Below are 16,007 nucleotides of genomic sequence, written 5' to 3'. Positions count from 1 at the left end.
AAATTGTATTTGTTAGAATGAGTTGCGAATTGTAGCTTTAAATTGGAAAACCTTCAATTGCATTATGTGTTCTCATATCGTCTCTGTCTGGTGGAAACCTCATATCTCCAAAACTGTTACTTCTCAGGATTCAAATTCAAAAGCATCAAAAGTAGCAGATCTACAAGCTCAAAACGCGTCACTTCGCGCCGCGTTTCGAGCCGCGTTTCGAGCTTATAGATCTGCTACCTTTGATGCTTTTGTGTGATGCTGTTGTATGATCAAGTAGGGCGTTGATTTACGAAAAAAACACAACAAGTTAGAATATGGAGATAAGAGGTTTCCTGACTTTATGCAATGGAGAAAGGGAGAAGGGCTTCATTGTTAAATAAATGAAGACGTACGATGGTGAAATGTTTCATGTTCATGGTTTTGGCAAAGCCACGCTGGTCCAGTGTGCTGCCCGCAAAACGGCCTTCACTTTAATGGCTCCACTTGTAATGTCTTATTTTCTCCCTTTTCTCTGGCTTCTCTGCGTCTGTCAGAGTCTGCATGGAGACCAGCTCAGTGGTGTAAAGTAACTAAGTACATTTACTCAAGTACTGTTACTTAAGTACAATTTTGAGGTACTTTTACTTTACCGGAGTATTTCCAATTGTATATACTTTTACTTCTACTCCACTACATATCTGAGGAAAATATTGCACTTTTGCTCCACTACAATTATTTGAAAACTTTAGTTACTAGTTACTTTGCAGATATAAATTGATTACATTATAAAACATACATTAACCACTTTCGCCCTATTTTATACCTAGGCTATTTGAAAATATTTTAGTACTTTACTTTTGGTACTGTACTTTAAGTGCATTTTGATACCAATACTTTTGTAGCCTACTTTTGCTCAAGTAAATTTTGAGTTCCGGACTTTTACTTGTAACAGAGTACTTCTTCATTGCAGTATTGATACTTTTACTTAAGTAAAACATTTGAATACTTTTTCCACCACTGGAAACCAGCTCAGTGGATGCAGCGTTGTAGACGTGTGGTTTAGAGCAGAGAGGGTTGGTAGCAGTTTTTTTTTACTTAGTAAAGGTACAAATGTATTGGCATCAAAATGTACTTAAACTACCAAAAGTAAAAGTACTCATTATGCAAAATTGTCCCGTTTCACAAAGTTTTCAAATAGTGTCAAAATCATTAAAAAATAGCAAGCTCAGAACGTGTGACACCAGTATTTAGCTAGAACCTCATTTCCATCCTAAGTCCCACGTATAAAACATCACAGTTAACTTTGTGAGCTTGTAGATACGTAGATTGGCTATTTTTGAATAGACATGGTTTAAAATAGGGCTCAATTGGCTAATGTGTGCTTTGTAATAATGATAATATAGTAACTAAAGTTTTCAAATAATTGTAGTGTGTAAAAAGTACAATATTTGCCCATGAGATGTGGAGTATAAAGTAAAAGTACTTAGTACAGTTTACTTGAGTAAATTTACTTTTCACCACTGGTTGGATTGGCTTTTACAAGGGGGGGGGGGGGGGGGGGTGGTTTGATGCACAATAAACATGTAGGATTGCATGGGCCGCGGAATGTTCTGGCATCTTTCCTTTCTGTGAAACCAATGAAAAATGGACTCTTTGAATGGTGCAAATGGTCTCCAATGACACCATTTCTTGCATAGGTCCTTTTGTCCCTTTTCACATTTAAAGGACTTGGGGATGTGTCGTTGTGAAAAAGACATTCTACCGAATGGTTGGACTTAACATGTGGAGACATTAGAGCGCTTTACCTAAAAGGGAAATTTTACCTAAACCTTTTTGGCATTTTTTTGTATTTAGAAAAAAACATCTATATTTTTAAAATGCCAAAACATTCATCTACAAGCACACAACGCCCGCACGCTGCGAGGCGTTGTGAGCTTATAGATCGGCTATTTTCTGCAAACTGGTTTGGTGTAGAGGGGAAAATGCAAGTACAGAGCCAAAGCTCAAGTTTAGTTCAAGCTCGAGTATTGAGGGTTTAAGTAGTTAAATGTCTGAAAACACACATTAACACCAATCCACCATATTAATAGAAAAGATAAGTCAACAAACCAAAAAAACATGAATTTACACAACAGTGATGACAGTGCTGTCAAACAAGTCTATGAAGCCATCACAAAAGTTTAATCTGCAATCAGTGGTGGAAAAAGGTACTCAAATTCAAACTCAAATACCAATACTGCAATATAGAAATACTCTGTTACAAGTAAAAGTCCAGAATTCAATTTTTTTTTTTAAGTACAATATTTGCCTCTGAGATGCAGTGGAGTAGAAGTAAAAGTATTGGAAATTGGAAATACTCAAGTAAAGTACAAATACCTATTTTTTTTTACTTACGTACAGTACTTAAGTAAAGGCACTTAGTTACTTTCCACCAATGTCTGCAATACAATAATATTGTGTACAATATGTAGTGGGGGGAATAGGGGGGGTCCCTGCTTCATCTCTCTCTCAGTTAAATTGAAGACCCCTGGCTGCACTAAGCTACAGTATGACGACCGTTATCTGTCTAAAGCAGTCATTCTCAACTCAGACTTATAAGTGGTAGATGGGTGAGGATATAATGACCCCAACCCCATCCCCCCCACCTCCCCAAATCCACTGCCCTCTGCCCTGGACACAGATGGCCTGCATGCTGAATTAAAGAGGATTGTCAGATTTTGACTGTCTGCAAATGCTGAGCCATCCACTGTTCTTCTGCACTTTACTTAACCCGATAGACCGGGGAAAGAATCTGTGTAATTTTTATGAGCAGATATACAAGCTCATAGCGCGGCACAGAGTGTCGCACTACACGCTTGCAGATCTGCTATTTGTTTTGAAAAATCTTGAACGTTTGTGCAAATTGTTTTTAAATTGAACATTTGTGACTCAAATCTTTGCTTCTGGGGATTCTGCAAATGTCTTCTAAATCAGAACAGGTTTTTTTATTTTTATTTGTATGTTTTATTGATATTGCTATAAGTGGTTCTCAAACTTTTTTCATGTGAAGGACCTCCAAAATGATACGTATTTGGCCGCCGACCCACCCCATCTCAAAATATTTTGTTCCAGGTATAGATATTTTGTTGTGGTATTGATACTTTTACTTCAGGAAACAATCTGAGAACTTCTTCCACCACTGCCTCCAGCATAGCAGAGGGTTGCAGATATTACCAGTGCAATTGAGAGACCTCTGCTGGACAAACAATGAACTGCACGTTAAGCTCAAAGATGTTGTCAGCCTGACACTGTAACTATTTTTACTCTGCTTGTATGCATTTATGTATGTATTTATTTAATACATGAATAGTGAATACAGTATATCATATCACAATCAAATGAAATATAGCTTAAGTTGTTAAACATTTTATTTGGCATTAGTAAATACAAATAAACACAGATTGCAGATTGATAACAGGTGTTAAAGAGGCTATTATGATAGGATATGAATACAGGTGTGTGATGTGAGATTTTGACCCACTGGTATAAACTATGCATAAGGTAATGGGACTGGCAACTCAATGGGGGCTTGGAGATATCTAGCAATAAGCATAGATTTAGTTGTTATGACATCCAGCAATACAAGGAATATAAGACATCCAGGACAAATCTCTCTCTCTCTCTCTCTCTCTCTCTCTCTCTCTCTCTCTCTCTCTCTCTCTCTCTCTCTCTCTCTCTCTCTCTCTCTCTCGCGTGCTTACATGTGAGAGAGAACGTTGTGCTTTGATGAGTTGTGTGGTATAAGTGTAATGTAGTGTAACATGTCCCTTATTGACATCATTAGCAGAGTGGTTTACAGTAGCTGTGTAGCATAGAGGCAGGACATGTTCAGCCTGATTTACACCTTGTCCTTTGACAGTGTAGCACAATGAAAATAGCAGATCTACAAGCTCACAATGCGTTGCAGATGCGACACGTTGTGAGCTTGTAGGTCTGCTATTTTCGCAGCGCGAGCTGAGAACTTCAGGGGGGAAATCTTGCATGGCATAAATGAGTAGATTAATTATATTAATAATGGTCTGGCTCATATATTATTTGCTGAAAGTAGAGCTGGGGATGGTATAGAAGGTAGAACTATGAATTTGCACTACAGTATACAGGTTTTTTTTGTCAGAGGGAATGTGTGGAATGTGTGTGTTCCTGGCTGAGGTATTTCACACAGTATGTAGGAATATGACTCCCCCATAAGGAACCATGCTCATGGTTTCTGTATCACTTAACAAAACACCAAGCAAAGGCTCTCACTAAATGACAAAAAATTAGGAACACTTTGCAAATGTGCGTGCCATTCATTGATAACATGCAAATTCTCATTCCTCGTTTTTCCTAAACAATATATACTTTTTTATGTCTGAGTGCGACACTTCACTTGATGTCTCGTTGTTGAACGATTGAACAGAGTCAGAGCGCGGTGGTAAGTTGATTTCTGCATCATTTAGCCATAGAGCTACTAGACATGTAATAGGGTGTTTTCTTTCACAACTTCTGTTGGTATTCTCTTTCAAACCTAATGTTGTTGAACTACTTGAACCCTAGCATCCTTAATTCCATATTCTGGGGTTGTGTATTAAAACAGCAGAGTTTTATTTAGCCCATACATTGAATTTAGATGACACTAGAAGTTTCAGTACGCCGAGATCTCTGGCTACATGTGGCTAAGCAATGCCTGATACTGTTGTACTGGGAGCTGACCAGTACAACCATAGTCTATCACTGTTGTACTGGGAGCTGACCAGTACAACCAGTCTGATACTGTTGTACTGGGAGATGACCAGTACAACCACAGTCTGATACTGTTGTACTGGGAGCTGACCGGTTCAACCACAGTCTAATTCTGTTTGTACTGGGAGCTGATCAGTACAACCACAGTCTGATACTGTTGTACTGGGAGCTGACCAGTTCAACCACAGTTTGATACTGTTGCACTGGGAGCTGTCCAGTACAACCACAGTCTGATACTGTTGTACTGGGAGCTGACCAGCTAAATGTTTTGGTCTCATCATTTCCAATTTCACTTGTATGAGTTCTCTGTCCTTATTATAAAAACTATACCAGGGAAAGATTATATGACAAATAACTTGTGTTTAATTGAAAAGGTTACAAAGCATGACCTCAAGTTGTTTAAGAAAGTGCTGGCATTATTAGGTGCTAACATACCTCTATTTACAATAGTGTTGTTTTACACACACACACACACACACACACACACACACACACACACACACACACACACACACACACACACACACACACACACACACACACACACACACACACACACACACACACACACACACACACACACACACACACAGAGAGAGAGGGAGCACGCTGAGCTTCACTGAATACCCAAAACAAATAATTATTACATAAATCTGACCCATGCACGAAGCTTCACATAAACAACACAGTCCAGTCCAGTCCAGTCCAGTCCAGTCCAGTCCAGTCCAGTCCAGTACAGTCCAGTACAGTACAGTACAGTACAGTACAGTACAGTACAGTACAGTACAGTAAAAGTATTCACATGCTTTACTTAAGTAAAAGTATCAATACTGCAATATATAAATACTCTGTTACAAGTAAAAGTCAGAAATTCAAAATGTACTTGAATAAAAGTACAAAAGTATTGGTATAAAAATGTACTTAAAGTACCACAAGTAAAATTACTCATCATTGTGCAGAATATCCCATTTCACAAGTTCAAAATGTATAAACAATCTTTTGAAAATAGCTGATCTACAAGCTCACAATGCGTTGCATCGCGACGCATTGTGAGCTTGTAGATCTGCTGTTTTCAAAAGGCCGAAATTTTGAAGTGGTTAATGTATGTTTTGTAATAATAATCCAAATCTACAAAGTAACTAGTAACTAAGGTTTGCAAATAATTGTAGTGGAGTAAAAGTACAATATTTGCCTCTGAGATGTAGGAGTAGAAGTTAAAGTACTGAAAATTGGAAAAAAGTAAAATACCTCAAAATTGTACTTAAGTACAGTACTTGAGTAAATGTACTTAGTTACTTTCCACCACTGCTATGAACTGGGGTTTGTTACTTAACTGCAAATATATCAAAAAATGTTATTTAGAACCAATAACCGATTAGTCTGATTACCCATGTATTATACATATCGCCCAGCCGTAGTGACACAGCTACAATATTAGCAGTAGGTAGGCCTATTAGCCTCTTTATTTCTTATTAATCATACAATTATTTATTCTTTCAGGGATGTTGAACTGCAACATTAACTCAATTATAATTCAATGAGTTCATTGAACTGAATAGTTTTCATGAACATGATTTTCTTTGACTGAAGCGTCTCCACTTTAATCCACCAGTAGAGGGCAGCACTGCCTTATTATTTGAAGCGTTCTACTGCTCCTCCTGATACAATTATGAATAGACACATCCACATAACAGCATACGTGCAGTTATTTATGTATATATTCTAATACAAGTCTTTGTGAAATGTTTTGGCAAAATGGCATAGCTTGATCAGAGTCTGTCTGTCTGTCTGTCTGTCTGTCTGTCTGTCTGTCTGTCCAGACAGTGGTGTAAAGTAACTAATTACACATACTCAAGTGATGTACTTAAGTACACATCTGAGGAATTGTTACTTTACTGGAGCATTTTAAATATGTCAGTACGTTTACTTCTACTCCACTACATCGCAGAGTCAAGTATTATACTTTTACTCCACTACAATTATTTGACAACTTTAGTTACTAGTTACTTTATTATTATTATTAATATTATTGCAAAACATACATTAACCACTTCAGCTCTGTATACATTTCGACCATTTGAAAACAGCCGATCTACAATGCGTCGCATCGGCTTGTAGATCTGCTATTTTCAAAAGATTTGTATACATTTTATACATTTGAAAATATTGTGAAATGGGACATATTCTGCACAATGAGTACTTTAACTTGTGGTACTTTAAGTACATTTTTATACAAATGTTTTGTACTTTTATTGTACTTAAGTACAATACTTGAGTAAATGTGCTTAGTTACTTTACACCACTGCTGTAACCTACAAATACATTAGGCTTTTTTTATGTGCTTGAGCTGGTCATGGACCACATCTGTAGGGGGCGCAGTTGAGTCAATCAAATCATCTCCGTCTGGTGGAAATAGTTAATTTTCTGGGCAAAAGAAAGTGTATTTTTTACAAAAGGTGGGGTTTTGAGCGGCTCCCCACCGCAGAGAATAGGCTTCCAACATCATAAAAATTACTTTGTTTTGGCGAGTAGCGAAACTATATTCTTTACTTTTTACGTCGCACTTTACAGTCTTTGGGAGAATACACAGTTGCTTGTAGCCATGGCGTCATGGATGAACTTCAACGTAGTGTTTAAAATGTCTCCCTTTTTGGCCCGTACATCTACATAAACGTTCAAATGTCAAATATAAAGTGCTTACCTGGCCACGGATGTTACTATTATATACAAGCCCTTAAAAGTACTCGTGTCTTCCGTATTGTACAATAAAAAGCATTTTAATCCGATCGGTGGCCATTTTCTCATGGAGTTATTGTGCTACAGAGTGCAATACACCTCCCAACCAATAGGGTCGCGTAGTTGAAAGCGTAGAGAAAATACGTAGGAAATGGCCACCAATTGGATTAAAATACTTTTTATTGAAGAATACGGAAGATACGGGTACTTTTGAGGAGCCGTACATAATTGTAACATTTGTGGCCATGGGGTAAGCACTTTATATTTGAAATCTTAACGTTTACGTAGATGTACGAACCAAAAAGGGACAACGTGCTAACATTATATTGAAGTTCATCCATGACTGTCAGGTCACGTAAATCAGGGCTTAAGTTCCTGGCAGAGAGAGAACTCGCTCGCTGCTCTGAGAGCTGCGGAGGGGGCGTGACAGTTTGAAGTAGAGAGAGAGAGGAGGGTTTAGGGTGGGAGAGAGAGAGCGAGACAGAGAATAACATGTCAGTCCGTGAATTAAAAACTAAACAAACAGCAGACATAAAAAACATAACGTCATGCTGTGTGTGGAAACGTGTGTGTGTCATGCGTCCGGTGCGTCACGCCAAACATGCGTTGATCGCCCGCATCGGTACCTGATCGGAGGACACTAGGACCCCCGTATCCCGCACCACCACCACTGCTACCGCTGCTACCGCCGCTGTGTGACCGACCAGGAGCGACCCTCTGCCGGGGTGAGAGCACCAGCACCTCACGGTGTCTGTCACGATTACACATTTTTAAGTTGACAATTATTTGTCACTTAAATAATTGCGATTGACGATTTGATCGTGTTTTTGCCATTGAACATTGGAACACATGGGGGGCAGAAATTATTGACATATTTAATACTTTGATACATGTAAACATAGCAGAAATAGCAGATCTACAAGCTTACAATGTGTCACGAAGTGAAGCGTTGTAAGCTTGTAGATCTGCTATTTCTGCTTTTTTTAATATTTGAAACTGTGTGAACATTTTTCAACGTGGAAACGATTATGACGATTATGCAAAAATAATTGCGATTTTCTAAAATAATTGCGATCAGACGATTATGTAATAATCGTGACAGGCCAGGTGTCATTAAAGGAAACCTTAACAGTGGATTATTGTTTTAATGGCTAAAACACGTATATAATAATTTAACTTTATGTATGGCCATAAGTATGTTTATGTTTATTCAGCTTTAAGCATGATCACAGATGTTTAAAAAGACAGGTGCCATTAAAAAACAATGAATTATTTTGCTGATTACAATATAAAACTTCTAATAAAAAAAATGCAATATATCTAAAAATCTAATAACCTAGAGCACAAATCTAAAATCCACTATCTATAAGTAAGGCAGTGTTACTGTAGCCTATAGTTACATTGTGCATAATAGTCTATTAGGCTGCAAATCATGTCAATTATTTTTATATTATTTTTTATAACCGCAACTGAAGATTTAATCGCGAGATCGTAGCCTGTAACTTGTTTTTATGTGTTATAATTTCACCAAGGAGGGAGTTTTGATGATCTGACAGTTATAAGTCCCCACCACCACACCACCACAACAAGAAAACATTTTAAGAACATGCTTTCATTCACATGTAAATCATATGTTATAATAAATTATGTAAAAAATTATTGATCGATCATGCATGCAGGGAGGAACAGATCCAACGAAATGATAATAATAATATTAATGTATTTGATCATAGTATCATGTGCTGTGGAGCTGGTTTTGGGGACTAGGCTATAGAATAATATGCCATCATCATGATGGTGATAGTTGGACTATTCATTTCATATCCTGGGAGGTGATTAAAGTAAATTATCTGGGACTCACGCGGGATCTTGTATCCTGATACCGGATTAAACAGGGAGGTTTATGCTTAGATAGACCAAAAATAGCTGATCTACAAGCTCACAACATGTCGCTCTGTGACACGTTGTGAGCTTGCAGATCAGCTATTTTTGAGAGAAGGAATGGCTGCTAACAGTCACAGTGGTGGAAGAATATATTTTTTAATGTGTTTTACTTAAGTAAAACGTAGCCTAGTAATACTGCGGTATTACTAGGCTACTAGTCTGTAGGAAAGAGTCTGTGAGAAGTTAAAAGGCCTGTTAGGCAATTACATTTTTACACAACATGTTAATGCAGGGCATATAGGCCTATTGCAAGTGTAGCCCACCCTATTTTAGTATCAAAATATTGCAGTACTGACACTGACAGTAATGAACAAAGTACAAAGTGATATGCTATTTTTTTAGACTTTTATTAGTTTTTATTCTATTTATTTTTTGTTGTTGAATTTTTCTATTTTTCAATAAAAATAATAATATATATATATATATATATATTGTATGAGTGTTAGTATTTTTGGATACCTATGACTACTGCGTTTCAAAGACAACTACGGTACTTTTTAAGTAACCACCTGAACTGTGAGCTTCATGTCAGATCGGCTATTTTTGATAAGATTTCGACAATAGTATTTCTGCATTGCGGTATTGATACTTTTACTTAAAGGAGCAGTTCACCCACTTTCAACCATATCTTTATGTAATTGGTCCTCGCTAAATCTTCTGTCTCCTCACTCTGTGTCTCATTGGTGTGCTGTGGACAGTTCAGAAACCTGGCTACCAGTGACATCAGCGATGGGGAAACCAAACTAATAATAATAAACAAAATACAGCCTAGATCCACTTTAGCCCTATTTTATACCCTTATACTCTTGTTTTGATCTCCTTCCCACTTGCCCCCCACCCCTCTTCTTCTCCCCCCCCCCCCCCTCTCCTTTCTATGGAAATTAACGTTGCGATGGGAACGATGTACACAAACGAATTTCACCCACTTCTTTACCTTGTAAACCTGTGATGTGACAATAAAACTGATTCTGATTCTGATTCTGATTCTGATTCTGATACCTATTTGAAAATAGCCGATCTACAAGCTCACAACACGTTGTGAGCTTGTAGATCTGCTATTTTCAAACACTTAGGTCTTTTACTTTTGATACTTTTAAGTACATTTTGATATGAATACTTTTGTACTATTACTCAAGTAAATGTTGAATTCCGGACTTTCACTTGTAACAGAGTACTTCTACATTGCAATATTGATACTTTTACTTAAGTAAAACATTTGAGTACTTTTTCCACCACTGATGACCAGTTATATGACAATAAGGTTGAAAATGGGTGAAGGGGTCCTTTAACCACTTAATTTCTCTAGACTTGGTAAACTATACCTGAGTTGGCTCTGTACTTGGATCTGGATTTGTACTTGTATTAGGTGTATTTTTTGGATACCAGTACTTCTCTACTTTTAGTCGGCAGGTACATGTCACTTTGATCACGGTGTTAAGTCTCTCATTAATTATCCCATTAAGACCGGGGACGCGTTGTAGATCTGCTATTTTTGACAAATCGTGAAAATGTGTGCAAGTCTTTGAATATATATATTTATTTTTTTTAAGCGAAGATTTGTAACTCAAATCTTTGCTTCTGGGGGGGTCTCTGGAACAACATATTTTGAGATGGGGGTCCGCGGGCCAAATACATATGATTTTGGGGGTCCTTGACATGAAAAAGTTTGAGAACCACTGATATAGAAACATAAGTATTTTCAGAAAACTGTTAGGATTTGGAACACATTTGTAGAATCGGTCTCAGGTGTTAATGGGTTAATGGGCTCGCGTGTACGCACACACACACACTCACATACGCACACACACACACACAAGCACACACATACGCACACACAAATTAACACACGCACGCACGCACGCACGCACGCACGCACGCACGCACGCACGCACGCAAGTACGCACGCACGCACGCACGCACGCACGCACGCACGCACGCACGCACGCACGCACGCACGCACGCACGCACGCACGCACGCACGCACGCACGCAACAACGATGTGTCACATCGCACCATGTTGTGAGATTTAATTAACAGTAGATTGACTATTTTTATACTTTTTTGAAAGTGGTTAAGTGTGTCTGTGGGTTTTATTCAGTGGTGGAAAAAGTACTCAAAGTCTTTACTTATGTAAAAGTACCAATACTGCAATGGTACTTTTAAGTAAAAGTCCAGAATTCAAAATTTACTTGAGTAAAAGTACACAAGTATTGGCATCAACATGTACTTAAAGTACCAAAAGTAAAAGTATTAAAATATTTGAAAATAGCAGATCTGCAAGCTCACAACGCGTTGCAATGCGACGCGTTGTGACGCGTGATGTATGTTTCATAATATCATAATTTATATCTGCAAAGTAACTAGTAACTAAAGTTTTCAAGTAATTGTAGTGGAGTAAAAGTACAATATCTGCCTCTGAGATGTAGTGGAGTAGATGTAAAAGTGTTGGAAATTGGAAATATTCCAGTATAGTAAAAGTACCTCAAAATTGTAATTAATTACAGTACTTGAGTAAATGTACTTAGTTACTTTACACCACTGTTTTTTATTAATATTGAACCAATGAAAAGTATTAACAAGAGCTTGTAACTAAATAATAACTACATTAGTTCCATTGGAACACATGGTTCTTTTTTTTTACATTTGGTGAAAAGTAACTGTTTTTGGCATATCTCTGCTGTCCGGCAGAAACCAGCTAACTCCAAAATGTTCATTTTTCAGGAAATGACAAAAACAAAACAAAAGGTGGAGTTAGGAGGTTTTGTTCATCATTGATAACAGCTGAATGGACCTCCAAGCTCACAATGAGGTTGGGGGTCAAAAGGGGGTGGAGCCTGGAGTCAGCAAAACCAGCTAACTCCACCCCCCTTTGGTGGACTTAGCTGGTTAAGCAGAAAATTTGAGGAGCCAATGGAGTTAGCTGGTTTTGTCAGAAGCGCTTTTTAATACTTTTCATTGGTTAATTTGATTTTTTTACCAACTCACAGATGTAAACGGTGTTCAATAGCACTGATTTATGGAAAAAAGAATGCAAAAGTGTCAAAATGGAGTTGGTTTCTGCCGGACAGCAACGATATGTGGTTTCCACCTGACAGAGACGATATGTCTGAATGAATGCTTTTTGTATTCTGCTGGAATGAATGCAGTGAGAGGAAGACAGTGTTAGCTTCTGATTCCAGTCCAGTTAGGCCAGAGGGCATGTGTGTGTGTGTGTGTGTGTGTGTGTGTGTGTGTGTGTGTGTGTGTGTGTGTGTGTGTGTGTGTGTGTGTGTGTGTGTGTGTGTGTGTGTGTGTGTGTGTGTGTGTGTGTGTGAGTGTGAGTGTGTGTGCGCGTGTGCGTGCGTGCGTGTGGAGGCGGAGGTTGTAACCTCTATTACAAAATCGACACAAATACGAATCTGTCTCTCTTATGTGTGTGTGTGTGTGTGTGTGTGTGTGTGTGTGTGTGTGTGTGTGTGTGTGGCTTTGTGTTCTGTTAGTAATTATATGAAGCCATTGTTATGAGTATTCTATCATCAACCACTTGAACCGTGAGCCTGTAGATCGGCTATTTTGGGCAAAGCCATTTTGGTGTAGAGGGAATCTCCTTTGAAATGAACAAACCTGCCTGCCGATGATGTCATTGGTGGACAGGTTTTCCATCCTCCTCTGAGTGAGTGAGTAGACAGAAATGGTGCCGTCATGAATATTATTGAGGACCAATTATGTTGAAAATGGGTGAAGTGCTCCTTTAAGCGTTTTTCTGAAGCGGCCTGAGGCCAAGGCGTGTGAGTGAAAAAGTGAAAATAGCCGACTTAACACAACAGCCTAAAGACTGCTGTGTCATGGTGTTTTGCCAGTTATTTGGGGGGCTCTTGCCATGTCCTCATGGCACTCCAGTGGAGCCGGTTGTAGAAACGCTGGATTATAAACCAGTAAACTGTGTGCTGTGTGAGAGTATGTACCAGCTGGCTGGCTAACGGCCTGCTCGCAGTGTGTGTGTGCAGATTACATCCTGACCCATATATCTGTCTGGCCAATATATCAGCCATGACTTGACTTTTCTGAAGGATGGTATCAGTATCAGCAGTTATTCAGCCCATGTGTCCCGACGTTTAACCCATTCAATCCGGGGACGCATCTCTGTCATTTTAGATTTCTTTAGATTTTCTTAGCAGATCTACAAGCTCATAGCGAGGCACCGAGTGCCGCGCTATGAGCGATTTTTTTTAAATCATGGAAAATCGTTGGTCTTTGGATAAATATATTTTTTAAAGCGAACATTTGTAACTCAAATCTTTGCTTCAAAGATTTTCACAAATCTTCACGATTTTTCAAAAATAGCAGATCTACAAGCTCATAGCTATGAGCTTGTAGATCTGCTATTTTTGAATAGCCAATTAAATTATTTAAATGACACACAGATGCGTCCCCGGTCTTTAAGGGTCTAAATCATAAAAAATGTTCCAAACATGAATAGCCAACATACAAATGGATAAAGGGGTTAAAATGATTGTGATGCTATGTTAACTAATTTTGCTGGGGGGACCACCTTTTCCACCACTGCAGCGCAGTATAGGACTGGATTGGAAATATAGTAAATGAAATGTTCTCAAATAGTAACCAGTTGAATCAAAGTTTTTCGAATTGATGGACATTTTTGCACTTTGGCAAAATGGGTCAAAACATCAGCATGACCCAAAAAGGTGTGGTGGGTGGAGTTCTAGAGAGCTTCTTGGTAACGGTGAGGCATGTGGACCCAGACGCTCCAACAGATGTTTAGCTTGCTTTTCCTCTTCTGGGGGGAGACACCTCTGGAATGTCTGCTTCCTGACCCAAGAATGTGTGTGTGTGTTTGTGTGTGTGTGTGTGTGTGTGTGTGTGTGTGTGTGTGTGTGTGTGTGTGTGTGTGTGTGTGTGTGTGTGTGTGTGTGTGTGTGTGTGTGTGTGTGTGTGTGTGTGTGTGTGTGTGTGTGTGTGTGTGTGTGTGTGTGTGTGTGTGTGTGTGTGTGTGTGTGTGTGTGTGTGTGTGTGTGCGCGCGCCTTGGCTTCGTATCAGCGCTGCACTGCTATTCAGGAAACATACATCACTTTAGTGACTTTACCAGTTCCTTGATATCAGTGGTCTACTATAAAACGACATCATTCTCAACCTTTTTAATTTCAAGGACTCCCATCTGTCTATCTGTCTATCTATCTGTCTATCTGTCTGATTCACGGAATCTCTGTCTGGCAATTCAAAACCAGACATGAATGACCAGAGAGGGGCAGTGGTGGTAAAATACTCACATTCTTTACTTAAGTAAAAGTATCAATACTGCAATATATAAATACTCTGTAAGGGCACGGTCCCACCGCACTTTTATTTGACCTATGGGGCGGAATCTGCCAATGCTTTGTCAATGCAAATGCGTGGATTCATTGTCTTGCGCATCTTTCCGCGTGTCGCACACATCTTGCGTTTATGCGCTCTATGCTGCTTTTCCCCCTCTGTCCAATCGGGTGAGTCGAAGGCGGACCGTCCCAAGACTCAGGAAGCGACATGGTGCTTGCGATAGAGCAACTGGTTGTAGCTGTTGCATGGGAGGGTCCTGAAAGTGAGTGACAGCGGTGGGTCACTCCGTTTATTTAGAATGCGCTGGCTGCAAAAAACTGTGGCCGCGCACAACCTGCGTTTAACAGCGGCCAACTATGTTTTGGTCTGACTGCGCCCTTACAAGAAAAAGTCCGGAATTCAGAATGTACTTGAGTAAAAGTACAAAAGTATTGGTATCAAAATGTACTTAAAGTACCGAAAGTAACAGTACTCATTGTGCAGAATGTCCCATTTCACAAGTTCAAAATGTATAAACAATCTTTTGAAAATGGCCGATCTACAATCACAATGCGTCACGATGCGACACATTGTGAGCTTGTAGATCTGCTATTTTCAAATGGCCTATATATATGTAGGGCTGAAGTGGTTAATGTATGTTTTATAATAAAAATCTGAATCTGCAAAGCAACTAGTAACTAAAGTTTTCATATCATTGTAGTGGGTAAAAGTACAATATTTTCCTCTGAGATGTATAGTGGAGTAGAAGTAAGTAAGTAAAGAAGTAAGTAAGTAAAAGTACTGACAATTGGAAATACTCCAGTAAAGTAAACATACCTCAAAATTGTACTTAAGTACAGTACTTGAGTACATGTACTTAGTTACTTTACACCATATCAAATGCAGAGTTTTCTCTCATTCTGTGGGTTGGACTTGTGGCTTCCTGCTGCCGAGGCTGAAATGTTAACGAGCTATTATGATGTTTAATTGAGGAGCATAAACTCTCCACTATGGCAGTGGTTCACAAACTGGGCGGCGGGACCCCCAGGGGGGTCCCCACATTATTTTGGCGGGGTCCCCCAGCTGATTAGCTGCCTTAATATATGCATTGTTTTCTCACTCAACAGTAAACAAACCAACATACAATATACGTGTATACAGGGTATCTGCACATTTCTACAGTTACAATTTAATTACTTTTAAGACCTTTTTAATACCAAATTGGCCAAATTGTCAAATATTACATAAGAAAGAGGCAAGCACTATATATTTAGTTTGACTCGGTTCCACAGATACATATTGT

General features: G+C 38.8%; 1 protein-coding gene across 4 annotated transcripts in view; it reads left to right on the top strand.

Moving 5' to 3' along the window:
* The window catches only part of pdzd2 (PDZ domain containing 2), a gene marked incomplete at its 5' end in the record, with an annotated part of 124,021 nt that overhangs the window by 6,281 nt on the left and 101,733 nt on the right, over window positions 1-16,007 (top strand). Inside the window, one exon of one of the 4 annotated variants that reach the window (XM_080434371.1) lies at window positions 7,949-8,192. The exons of the other annotated variants lie outside the window; for them this stretch is intronic. Of the gene's footprint in view, window positions 1-7,948; window positions 8,193-16,007 lie in introns of those variants that run through there. 4 annotated transcript variants of the gene reach the window in all.

This window comes from Gymnoscopelus braueri, assembly GCF_963280865.1.
Source record: "Gymnoscopelus braueri genome assembly, chromosome: 7".
Classification (NCBI taxonomy): Eukaryota; Metazoa; Chordata; class Actinopteri; order Myctophiformes; family Myctophidae; genus Gymnoscopelus; species Gymnoscopelus braueri.
This window is presented reverse-complemented; position numbering and strand designations above follow the sequence as displayed.